Source organism: Peromyscus maniculatus, chromosome X, assembly GCF_049852395.1.
Source record: "Peromyscus maniculatus bairdii isolate BWxNUB_F1_BW_parent chromosome X, HU_Pman_BW_mat_3.1, whole genome shotgun sequence".
Lineage (NCBI taxonomy): Eukaryota > Metazoa > Chordata > Mammalia > Rodentia > Cricetidae > Peromyscus > Peromyscus maniculatus.
In genome coordinates, this window is record NC_134875.1 from 113,197,482 (window position 1) to 113,211,327 (window position 13,846).

The 13,846-nt window shown below is 37.8% G+C and overlaps 1 protein-coding gene across 21 annotated transcripts in view; it reads right to left on the minus strand.

Moving 5' to 3' along the window:
• Positions 1–13,846, minus strand: part of Cdkl5 (cyclin dependent kinase like 5) — a 201,750-nt gene that overhangs the window by 151,552 nt on the left and 36,352 nt on the right. For 5 of the 21 annotated variants that reach the window (XR_013048077.1, XR_013048084.1, XM_076562116.1 and 2 more), the window contains exon 3: positions 13,319–13,355. The exons of 13 other annotated variants lie outside the window; for them this stretch is intronic. The gene's annotated coding sequence lies outside the window, so the exon portion shown is untranslated. Of the gene's footprint in view, positions 1–1,465; positions 1,650–13,318; positions 13,356–13,846 lie in introns of those variants that run through there. 3 more of the 21 variants (XR_013048086.1, XM_076562114.1, XR_013048083.1) reach the window with 2 other exon arrangements.

Here is a 13,846-nt window from a genome sequence, read left to right on the forward strand (position 1 = left end):
CTAATGGCCAAGCTTTCATAATTAATAAGAAGTCTCTCTGTGTTGTTATTTGCAGGCTGGCAGTCCCAAAGAGAAAGTACAACTACACACACACACACACACACACACACACACACACACACACACACACACACACACACTAAAATCTTTTCAAACTACACAGCAGAAGTTACTAGTCCTGAAGATACCATACAATTTCAAAATCAATAACATGGGAAACTCTGAAAGCTTCCAGGCTACAGTGTTAATACATTGACAAACTGACATTCTCATCTAATCTTCACACTCCTGGTCCTTGAAATCATACACTGGAAATTACATGATACATTCTGAAACCTGGATTTCTCTCATTAAGACAAATGATCAGATTTATGCTTGACCTTGACTAATTTTAATCTGCTAGTTGCAATCTAAGGCCCCTCTGCTAGATGATCTCTGAGGTTCCCTCTTGTTTTCAAGTCCATAAATTCATTCCCTAGCTCTTGAAGCCTTACAAACTGAGAATGACTACTAAAATTCTCAAATAATAAATATCAGTTCATAAAGGACCAATATGAAACCCATAAAGCCTACCCACCCCCCACCTCTTTTCATTATGATCCTAAATCACTTACAAGGTAAATCTGTGGAGCTATTGAGAACAATTCACTTTAAAACAAGGAAAAGAAAGGGGTGATTACCTTTCAGAATGCTTCATAAAAACAGCAAAACCAGAATAAATAGAATACTACCAGCCAAATAGCTGGTGATTAAGCTAGCCCTGTGAGGGTCACTTACGTTAAAGATGAAAAACAAGTGGCAATAATAACTAGACAGCAGCAACTTTGCGAGACATCGAGAGGAAGCCTGGGATATTTTCCAAATCAACTGAAAGTTATTTTTTCTTTAAGATACTTGTGTCCTATTTTTTAAAAACTGAAGAAAATCAAGCAAAAAAAAAAAAATCTTACACTTCCTCAGCTGTCTGTGCTGCTAACTTTAGAAGGGTAAGTAAAATTACTTTGAACAAATAATAGTAAAAAGGACAAGCAATTTCTTCCAGACTAATAAATGATGTAAGCAATCAAATTCAAAAGATAAAACCTAAGGAAAAGAAAAGATCGCTTCTTTCCTTCAAGCAGATTACAATTTCAAGAAAGGCCAAAACAAGACTAAGAGCAGTCTGGAGTTCCCATCCTCCCACACACCAGCTTGATGTGGAGCTGAGCAATCTCCAGGAGCTTGAGTTTGTTTTCATTTGTAAACCAGAGATACCTGTGCGGGCTGACCTGTGGGGTTTTCCCAGCTATGTGTATCTGTGGGGCATCTTTTCCCGAAGCATCTGATACCGGTTCTCTGATTCTAACACCAACCAGCTACCACACAACTCAACCCAAACAAGACTGCCCCATTTCAAACACCAGCCACAAGTCTCTGGCCCCAGACTGGTTATATGACACGACTACAAATTCAGGGGTTTTCACACCTTCTCCTTGGGTTCAAACTTTGTTCAAGAACTCAAAAAGATGTTACTTATAACCACGAAAGAGCCTGAAGGAAGGTCTTTACAGGGCAAGGATTGTGAGGCAGGGGACTGCAGAGTTTCCATGACTTCTCAGGGCATGCCTCCTCTTAGAACTTCGGTGTTCTTAGAACCTCTTCGCCAAGCTAGACACTCCAAAACAAGTCATTTAAGAACTTAGAGCATTGGCTGTTCAAAACCATCTAGAATTCCAATTCCGGGCGATTCAACATCCTCTTCCTGCCTCCATAAGCACTGCACACTTGTGCATAGATATAAAAGTGGGCAAAACACCTTTACACATTAAAGTAGTGTTTGTTTGTTTTACTTTGGTGAGGCTTAGTCAGTAAACTGATTGCCTTGGAAATGCAAGATCTACAAGATCTGAAAAATTTGACGGATTCCAGGCCAATGAGAGATTCTATCTCAATAAAAAAATGTGGATGGCACTAATGACACTGGAGGCTGTCCTCTGGCCTCCACACATACACACATGTTCACATCTGTTTACACACATGCATGCAGTGGGGGTGATGATACAGAAATGAGGAATGAAACATTAATCATTGTACTCAACTGTGAAATACTATGTGGGTGCTGGGAATCAAACCCAGGTCATCTGGAAGAGTAGTAAGTGTTCTTAACCACTGAGCCACCATCTCTCCAGGTGCAAATGTTTCAATGTTGTTCAATTTAATAACAGTGCCTTATAAATAATTTAATGAGTAACAGAAGTGGCAAGACTAAAATACTGCTTGGGTTTAACGTTTTGTTTTGTCTTGTAAAGTCCTTCCCCTCCCCCAAACACACACTTAAAAGCTAATGAGCTTGACTTGTCTATAATCTCAACATTTAGCACAAAGTTCAAGGCCAGCCTAGGACTACATATCAAGACTGACTCCTTCCCCCACCTCCCCAAAGTGCCAATGATATTTTTATGAATTTATTATCTCTTTGGGGTCTTAAAATAAATTATTTGTGTCATTTGGGAAACTCCTATAAGTGCAAACTTCTAATTAAGAGATATATCCATCCAGGAAGTAGTGGTGCAAGCCTTTAATCCCAGCAGTGGGGAGGCAGAGGCAGGTGGATCTCTGTGAGTTCAAGAACAGCCTGGTCTACAGAGTGAGCTCCAGGACAGCCAGAGCTACACAGAGAAACCCTGTTCCCAAAAACCAAAAGATGATAAATCCCACTTTATGGAAATGTTTGCTTTATTTCTGTCATTTACTATAGCCAATTAATGCTAACAACTGTGCTTTTTTATATGGCTATCATGCATCAGAGGTTTTATGTATATAACCTCAATCTTCCTTATTAGCCTATGTACAGATACTACTATTGCCTCTTAGTGAATGAAAAAACAGGGTGAAAGAGGTGAAAAAAAAAGGACTTGGTTTTGGTCACATAATTGGTGAAGGATGGCACTCAGATTTGTCAGTACTCTCTGAAGAATAGAAAGAGGAGTCCTGTTAGGAAGAGTTTGAGCCAGCAAGTAATGCGTGGGGACTGACTGTTCGTCATCTTAATACGTCTTCAATTGTTGAAATAATGATGTTTCATCTTCCAGGGGAGACATATCAACGTGAGGAAACTAAAGAGTCACTTGTGGTATTTAAAATTATTGGGCTATGCTAACCTGACTAACTGAAACAGCAGATAAGATAGTATTTACATTCGGAATGTGTGTGGGTCTTTTAAGGGACAGACTCTTGCGTCTATGGTTAAGTAAAGTAGGAGTTATTTTGAGAAAAATGATGATGCCATGATGAGACACAGGCTCCATGGTCATCAGGAAGCTGTGCTGTGCTTCATCTACTCTGCTATGAAGTACCCTCTCAAAAGCTGACTATAAGACCGGCAGGTGAACTCTCTTTCCTCATTGTTGGAAGGAATGTATAGGATTTGTTCCAGCTTTCAGATTCTGTGAGTCCCTGAACAGGAAAGGGATGGTTGGTATTTCGAAGGGCTTTACAATATTTTCTGCATGGAATTAAAATCACAAATATTAAATTTGTGCAACTGTAAAATGTATTATGGATGATCTACAGAGAGTAATATTATTTACAACTTTATTCCCTACTAGTTACTGTTATTATAAACATGCATGGTCAATTCTTATATACAAATTGTTAAAATAGCTTATTCCAAGCCTGTTACTTTTCTTTGATTTTATCATTCTTTCATAAATATGGGCTGTTATTAATTTCTTCAGTTAGCAGGCAGAAAAGAGCTGAAATGGAATTTTTTGAGCACTTCAGAGAGTTTTGGTAAGAAGGATAATGAAACTAAGAACTATCTACCCTATGACAAAACCTTGGAAATTTTTAATATATTTCTTAATATTTTGTGGTGTATTTCTTTTAATTTAGTGCCTATTTTATATGTATGGACTAAGCTCTGGGGTATATCTACCTTTTAGGAAATTATAATTTGCCTAAGGGAAATAGATATGTAGATAAAAAATAAACATTTAAATAAGTATATGAAGAAAACCCTGTAAGAGCCAAGGGTAAGAATGTATAGCCTTTTGCCCTTTTTTTTAAACCACTGGAATTAATAAAACTTAAGAAACTTAATAAAGAAAGAAATTAGGTTTTGAGAGAACAATTTCTAATTGTGCAGAGCAGAGAAGTTATAATTTACTCTTATTACTTCATTGTCACTTAATTATTAGTTATTTATGAACTGGGCACCATCCAATGTATGCAACAGGAAGGACAGTGAGCTGACTCAGCAGGTGAAGGCATTTCTTGCTGCCACACTGACAAATGGAGTTCAATCTCTGGAACCCACATGCTGAGAGAGGAGAATCAATTTCCAGACGTTGTCCTCCCTCTTCCATATACACATGTGCCCACACATACTATATATATATATATATATATATATATATATATATATATATATATGTAAATTTAAAAATCAGAACAGAATTCCAATGTCTTCCTTTAATAGAGAGGTTGAGTTTTATACAAATGCTAGCAATTTTTTTTTAATGGGATTTGACTATCACCTCTCCTGAATTCTCAGGTCACATTACAAATGAGGAGATCTGAATGAAGTCTGGAAACTTTATTAGTAACATCAATAATCACTGCCAATAATGGTTTATAAATTACAATTAATATATACTACTAATGTAAGATGGTAATGGTTGAGAAGTGTATGGGAACTCTACTATTTTGCTATATTTCTTTAAACTGAAAACTATCCTAAATTCTGCACTTAACTATTTTAAAAACTCACTAAAGATAACGCTCCACATATTTTAGCTGGCAGAAGAATCAGTGAACTTGGAAACCGTACTGACAAAGATTATGCAATCTGAAGAAGAAAACAGAATGAAGAAAAATGAGCAGACCTCATAAAAACATGGGCTATCTTGGAGTCCACTGCATTATCAATTGTATGTGTCAACTTCACTGGACCACAAAATCCCAGATATTTGTTTAAACACTATTCTGGCCATATCAGTAAAGATTTTCTGGAGGAGATTAATATATATGTTCAGCCTGTATATAATATGTACACCCACACACACACACACATTTATTTAGAAAGCAGACTGCATTCCCAAACATGAGCACATCTTATTTAGTCTATTGAAGGCCTAAATAGAATAAAAGGCTAATTAGGTAAGAAAGAATTCTGACAGTTGGATCATCAAGTATCAAGGAACATGGTTCTTCTAATTCTAGACTAAAATGAACTTTAATATCATTAGCTAGTCTGGTTTTTGGTCTTTCATACTATAAATCTTGAGACTGCTAGGCTTCCAAAATCACATATTTAATTCCTTCTTTTAAAAGTTATACTTCCACCTATACACACCCTACTGGCTCTTTTTCTCTATAAAGACTAAACTGGTACATATAACTTATATATTATGTGATGCCAGAAGAAATAAACAGAAAAAATATATTGAAGAAAGGAGATTGAGAATTTCACAAAATTTAACATTTGCCTACACACCTTTGGTGGTGTGAAAAAGAATGGTCCCCATAGGCGCATATATTTGAATGCTTAGTCACCAGGGAGGGGTAATATTTGATGATTAGGAGGTGTGGCCTTGTTGGCCTTGTTGGAATAGTGTTACTGGGGGTGGGCTTTGAGTTTTCAAAAGCCCATGCCAGGCCCAGTTTTCTCTCCTCTCTCTCCTTCTCTCCTTTCTGCCTCTCTGCCTATGGATAAGGATGAAGCAAGGACGAAAAATAAGCAAACCTCAGAAAATACGGGCTATCTTTGAGTATACTCTGTTAGTCAATTGTATGTGTCAACTTCGCTGGACTGCAAAAATCCCAGATATTTGTTTTAAGCATTATTCTGGCCATGTTACAAAAATCTTAGCTATTTGTTTAAACACTCTAGCCATGCCAGCTACTGCGCCAGAGCATGAGTGCCATGGTCTCTCTTCACAGCAACAGAACAGTAACTAAGACAAATCCAAGAACCTCAACAAAGTTCAAATGGGATATAAGATCCACGCCAAGGCACATACTTGAAGTACTGAAAAACAGAAAATGATAAAAGGAAAAGCAACTAGTCACACACAAGGTGCCCCCAGCAAGGTTAAGAGCTCGTTTCTGGTTAGGTATATTAGAAATCAAGACTTGGTAGCAAAAAAAAAAAAAAAAAAAAAAAAAAGACTTGGTAGCACATGTCGAGTCCTAGCACTCTAGGATGCTGAAAGCAGGGGGAATCACCTCATGTTTAAGGCCAACCTGTCTATATAATAAGTTCCAAGTCATCTGGGGCCACACAGCAAGACCATGTCAAAGAAGGGAGGGAGGAAATGAAGGCGGGAGGGATGAAAAGGAGACAGCAGGGTAACAGGAAGGTGACACAGTCAACATTCAAAATACTGACAGAAAGAGAAACCTGTCAACTCTTCCAAGCATAAAGGCAAAATGAATGTATTTTCTTGCGTAGAACTTGAGATAATTCATATCTAGAAGACATAACATACAAGAAATATGAAAGGAAATTTGATGCTGGAAGCAAATGTCACAAGACTATAATGTTGAGTCCCCATACTTCTTTAAAGGTACTAAAGCACAAAGGAGGTAGAGAGGAGCAAAGCTGTATCGTAATAAGGAAATGACAGCAGATAGCAACTCAAAGAAAGGAAGAAAGGAAGAGAAGCAAAACGATAACTACTCAGTGGGTAAAGTGCTTACTGCATAAGCCTGCTGACCTAAGTTCAGATTCCCTGAATCCACATAAAAAGCCAGACACAATAGAACAAGCTATCTGGAACCCCAGCTACCTTACTAAAAGATGGAAGACTAGAACAGAAGATACACTGAAGCTTGGGGGCCAGCTAGCCTGGCATATCCGGTAATAATCAACAGGCCCTCCTCTCAAATAAGGTGGAAAGTAAGGATGGGCACATGGAGTTGTGTCCATCCTAACCTCTCTCTATATATTCTGGAACACATGCATACACATATATATCATATACACACAAAAGGGGGGCTACATGTACTATGTGCTGTATATTTTTTTATCATTAAAACATCTAAAACCACCAATCATATTAATTCCATTTGAGTTGCATTTTAAAAGAAAATTTTCTAGCAAAATGAATAATGTTCATTTTCGTAATAACTACACTTCCAAATAAGCAACCTTAATCCTAGACAATATGTACTATATAGCCACAGGCCAAATAATATTCCAAAATTCAGACAACAAATTTGATATGGAAGCATACTTTATTGCAACTCTATCCAAATTATTTCATGTTAAGGTATCAAATAGAACATAACTATATTATATAATGAGATAAGTACTATGAAAGAAATAAACTACTAATCCGGTTTGGATCATTGGCTTTCCTGTCTTAGCAAATAACAGAACTTATATTTTTCAAATTGCATAGTATATATTATAATTTATAGATTTATATGATACTCTTTTATGCTCTAAGTAATGTTAGATTTTACTTTAGGGCTTACAACCTAACACACATTAAGAGGCCTCCTGAAATACTTCAAGTGTTTACCTTAACTGACTTTTTTGGAGACAGGATGTGGGTCAGCCTAGATTTGCTATGTTGTAGCTAATGATGTGAACCCCTGATCCCCTTGCCCCTGTGGGTCACGACCCCTTTGGGGGTTGCATATCAGATATTTACATTACGATTCATAACAGCAGCAAAATTACAGTTATGAAGTAGCAATGAAATAATGTTATGGTTGGGAGTCACCACAACATGAGGAACTGTATTAAAGGGTCACAGCATTTGGAAGGGTGAGAATCACTGGCCTAGACCAAGACAGTAATTACCTTGAGACTTCATTAGAAGGTCCAGCAGATGTGGGGCTTTAAGTGGCTATTTTTGAGGCAGTAATAACCAAATACCTGCAACTAGTTGAGTTAGAAATTTGAAAATTACCTGGAGAAGGGGCAAACCTTAAAGGTAGGCAAAAGAGGTGCCGATCTGTTCTGAATTGGTTTCAGATGATAAACTGAGATAGTACAAAAATCTCATTGTCCTTAAGTTATCTGAGCAAATTTCTATTCTTTAAGCCAATGTCTAATCATATTATGAAGTATACGATATTTGAGAGGGGTTGTTTTGTTTTGTTTTAAGGAGTGAGTCTTACACTGTAGATCACTATACAGCTGTGATGGTTAGTGTTAACTGTCAACCTGACAGATCTAGAATGACCTGAGGGATGGGCCTGTAAACCTGTCCATGAGGGATTATCTTGATTGATCTGGGAAGACCCATCTTAACTGTGGGCAAGACTATTCCTTGGTAGGGGATCCTAGATGGTAGAAAATAGAGAAAGCTAGCTGAACACTAGCATGCATTCATCTGTTTCCTCATGCAGTGTGACAAGCTGATTCTTGTTCCTGATGCCTTTCTTCACCATAGGGACTGTATCTCTCTGGAACTGTAAGCTAAAACAAATCCTTTCTTCCTTAAGTTGCTTTTTTGTCAGGGTATTTGTCACAATAACAGGAAAGAAACTAAGACAGTAGTGGTCCAGGCTGGCCTCAAATGGGCAGCAATCCTCTTGCTTAAGTATACTGGGTGCTGGGATTACAGGCATGTGCCAGCACACCTTGCTAAATATGTTAGGCTATCAGTATCTCTTTCATGTAAATATCTGGGTAAGTAGTTCCTGAGTTTTCCATCTGACAGTACAAAAAACGGCTTTCAGCCAGGCGTGGTGGTGCACGCCTTTAATCCCAGCACTTGGGAGGCAGAGGCAGGCGGATCTCTGTGAGTTCGAGGCCAGCCTGGACTACCAAGTGAGCTCCAGGAAAGGCGCAAAGCTACGCAGAGAAACCCTGTCTCGAAAAAAAAAAAAAAAACGGCTTTCACCATTTTGGCTGCATCCTAGTCAAAGAAAAAAGAGGTGGTATGCAGGGAGAGCTAAACTCCTTTCCAGTTAGGGGGAAGCATAGAAGATGCCCCCCACATTTCTATTCATATCCTACTAGCCAAGACTTACTCCTGTACCTGCACCTGCCTGCAGAGTAGACCAGGAAATGTCATTTTTTACCTGGATGACAAATGTCTGCTTGCCAATTACTATACTAAAAGCAAACAGATTCTGGAAGAAACTTTAAATACACCAAATAGTCTAAAACCATGTCTAAGATGTAACTCTAAAATATTTGAGTCAGTATCAACAAACATTCTTTAACAAAACTAGAAAGGATTCTCCGTGTAGGGTGGGGCTCAGGGATTAAATGAAAAGGAAATAATTTTACCCATTATGGACTGCAGGAAGAGAATCAATGCCAATTATTTCAGAACTTTCTATTTTATCATACTCTTACCCCCACTCCTCTATACGCCATCCATTTAAAACATTAGTAAGAATGGATATTATATTCATGCTGGGGAAGACATAAGGCCAACCCAGAACATGAGCCATCTTGTGAGCGTCCAAGAACAGGCAACTACTTAATTTTGCTGGCTGAATCTATAAACACAGCTGAAAAAAATTATGAGGTTCTGTAATTCAAAGAGCCTCAATGTCCTCAAATTAAAATCTTTTGCAAAAGGCCATCTCCTTTTATTCACAACTTATAATGTTTAGCATTCCAGAAGGATTGCTTTGTTATTTTTAACCCCAAATTCACCAAAGACTATTCAAAGTTAATCATATTTAATTTTCTATCTGATTTCTCTCCAAAATGAGAATGTTATTACCTATGTGGAAATTGCTTGGTGGCGCTGTAAAGCTTCAACGACAATGAGGGGAAAAATCAGAACATAAAATGGAGTTAAATTACATAGTGAAGTGCATTAGGAAAAAACTGGTATTGATTCAAAAAAAGAAAAGAAAAGCCATCCAAAATACAGCATTTTCAATTCTCCAGTGATGATGACAGCTTATGAAAATTTTCCCAATAAATACCATAAGAACATAAGAAAATAAGTTTGCTTTTTTTCCTTGTTGCTGGGGATATAACTCAGGGCCTAGTCCATGCTTGTCAAGTGTTCCAACTGCCACTGAGGTATATACCCTGGAGTCAGAAATGGAAACCATTTCCATCCACTGACGAGAGGAAACTAAAAGATATGCTCAAAATAAGAAGCTCAATATACTGGACCATTTTATGGAGAGGCTTGTCAAACTGGCAACTATTTCCTCAAATTGCCTTCCCTATGTGATGTACATGGAGATACAGATAACCAGTCTTGGAAAGTCTTCATCATTACCCAGACAAATCAAATGTAGAGGTACATGGCACCTTCCATATCCTCCTGATTCCCCTCTTGTCCCCTCTGTACCCAGCCCTTCCTCTGAGCCAACCAACAGGAGCCAAGGTCCTAACAACATATGCTTGGCTGTGGGCTGTAGACTCAGAGAGGCAATACCTCCCACAGACATCTCTGTAAAAAGACACATTGCAATAGCACTTTCGTGGCTGTACGTATTTAGTTTCTAAAAATTTTCTGAGTAAATCGTCATTTGTCAACCTTCACCCATGCTATTAGAGGATCTATTAGTGACTACTATTTGTTTCTCATATATTCCCAATCTAACCCTATCTATAATAGTAATAATAATAATAATAATAATAAAGGCAGATTACAGTAATAAATAGCCTTCTCCCACAATGCTCACAGTGGTTCCATTATCTGATTAAATCCCCATATACTCAATATTAAGCAATTAATCTGTAATCCAGCCATACTGACAGAATGAATTTACACACTGAAAGCCCCCCTTCTGTTACTGCTAATCTGACTTTTTCCAGAAATAACTAGTTTCCCTTCATCCATCTACTTCTTTTTTAACATTTATTCACTTGTGTGGGTGAGTGTATGTATAGGAGTACACATGTGGAAGTCAGAGAACACCGGTAGGGGTCAGTTCACTCCTTCCATTATGTGGGTTCTAGGGCTGAAACTCAGGTCACCAGGACTGGTGGCAAGCACCTTTACCCACTGAGCCATCGGGCCAGCCCTGCTCCATTCTTTTTATCTTTAATTACTTCCCCATATTAAAAATACCTATTATATAATCTAACCATATTTATTCTAGGTGATTTTAACAAGAATAATGTGTTAACCTTTCAGTTTGTAGGTACTATTTGAACAAATTTTTTCTTTTCAAGACTTAATAAAAGAAATGGATTAAATTAATAGTTTTAAATAAGTGTTCTCTAAAGTGAGCTTAAGAATTCTAACTATAGCCAGGCGGTGGTTGTGCATGCCTTTAATCCCAGCACTCGGGAGGCAGAGCCAAGCAGATCTCTGAGAGTTCCAGGCCAGCCTGGGCTACAGAGTGAGTTCCAGGAAAGGTGCAAAGCTACACAGAGAAACCCTGTCTTGAAAAAAAAAAAAAAAGGAAAGAAAGAAAGAAACAAAAAAAAGAATTCTAACTATAAAACTATAAAAATCCAGTTGAGTTTGGTGGCACATGCCTATAACCCCAAAAGTACTCAGAAAGCTGAGACGGAAAGATCATGAGTTCAAGGCCAGCAAAACATGAATCCATGAGAAATACGTTCTCCACAAGAAATGAAATCTGTACTAACCAACTAAATACTGAACCAGACACTGAAATATCTGGATCACTAATTCTCTCATATTCTCTCTCTCTCTCTCTCTCTCTCTCTCTCTCTCTCTCTCTCTCTCTCTCTCTCTCTGTCTCTGTGTGTGTGTGTGGTTTGCATGTGTATATATGTGTCATATGCATAGCCAAATGTATGTGTGTGGGTGCAAAGATATGTGAAAGTGCACATGTGAATATATGTCTCTAGAGGCCTAAAGCTGACGTTAAGCGTCTTGTTTGATAATTATTTATTAAGGCAGGGTTTCTCAACTGAACTCAGAGCTGGCCAATAAGAGTCAGTTTAGCTAGCCAGTTTGCTCCAGGGACCCTGTCTCTGCCTCCTGAGTGCTGGAATTATAGGTGGCTGCCACACCTGCCTTACTTTTTAGACAGGTTCTTGGGATTTGAACTCCAATCCTCATGTTTCTGTGGCAAGTACTTTATGCACTGAGCCACCCCCACAGCCTTAACTTTTAAGTCAACTTTTCTAAAGCTCCCTCAAGGTCTATTTGGATTCTTTTAGATTTACTTATTTTAGTTTATGAATGTTTTGCCTGTGTGTATATATCCCCACATGTATGCTAGTGCCCAAGGTCAGAAGAAACCACTGGATCCCCAGTAACCAAAGTTAGGGATGGCTGTGAGCCACCATTTGGGGACTGGGAACTGAAACCTGGTCCTCAACAAGAACAGCAATGCTCTCTCCAGCCCCCTCTATTTGGATCTTAACAATCATAACTGCCTAATACATTTTCATCAACATATTAAATTAAAATTACCAACTATTTCTTATACAACTATAACACTAGGCATCCTATAGTTAGCCTACCACATTCAAGAACATAAAAAATTCAAAATTAAAAAGACATTTTGCCATGACTAAGAACAATTAGTAAATACCAGATTTAGGTACTGATCTCTGACATACTACTTGCAATTGAGAAAATTTATTGTATATTATAAACCCTCCCTATAAAATATGTATTCAGGGTGGAGGAGAGGGTGATTGGGAGATATTCAAGCTAACAAATAAGCAGAAGAATTTTTCGTTTTTTTATTTTAAAGAAATCATCCTAAGATCTATTTGAAATTGCTCTATATAGAGAAGCTGAGAAGAAATAATTTTGGAAGATGGTGTTATTCTATAGAAACATGTATAAACTGTGTAAGCAGTTGTGCTTTCTGAAGTCCCATTTCCAAATCCCTTCCTCTAAGACAGCAGAAAATGTATGTTTGGGGCAGAGAGGATTCCTTTAGCTCACTGCATACATTCACAACTCAAGAAAGGCACACACAACTAATAAAATGATCCAGTAAGCCACTCCTGGGGAAATAAAAAGGAGTTTACTCCATGTGGCTTCCTTTAGAATCCCTCAGTTTAGTATCGCATAGATTCATTTTATATTTCCTGTGAAGGGAATTTCTAGTTAAAACATCGGCACAGTCTGAAGAACATTCAGAACATTCTGAATTAATTAATTTAAGGTCATTTTTTTTTTTACTTAGACAGGTCTCACATCCCATTCATCTGCTGATTATAATTACAGCCATCACTATTTTCTTCAAACTTGAAATCTGCAAATTGAATTCAAATACATCATACTCTAAAATTAGAATAAGATTTTACTCTAAACTTGTTATTAAAATATTTTAATTTAGAGGAATAAAATTACTTAACTAGCTAGTTTGGTCAAAGATAAACTTTTTTTTTTAAACTGAGCTCATCTGAGTAACATTTAAGAGTCTCTAGAAGTCTTCTGAAGTCTTAATGATGAGTCACACATACCACTGACATTCATCAAACACATATCACGTGGAGAGGGCTGCAAAAGAAAAAAGGGAAGGGGAAGAAATATTATTGTCCTTCCGCAAAACTACAGTTAGTTTTTGCTTGCCCACTCTTATAACCCCCAAATAGTCAATGGAGGCCTTACTCATCAAAGGCGTCATATGACCAAAAGATAAAACTATCACATAAGCAATTTTTAGTGCGATACATAGCTCATCAGCCTCATGAGTTGTCATTTGCTACCCCATCTATATACTTGCATTATATTTTTGTTGAAAGGCCACAATCATGATGGCCAGGAACTCTTCCCGTGGAAATGAGCCTACAGCAATAACCTGCCTTCAGTCCCCATCTGGTTCTTGATTTTCCTCCACTGTGGCATTTTTAGATAGGCTCTCATTCTGTCACCCCTGGCTGGCCCAGGCTTGTGTGGAACTCGTAGCCGTCCTCCTGCATCCTTCCAAGTACAGGTTGACAGTTATGAGGCACCATGGCGTGCTCCATTGACTTGACTATGGCAGGCCA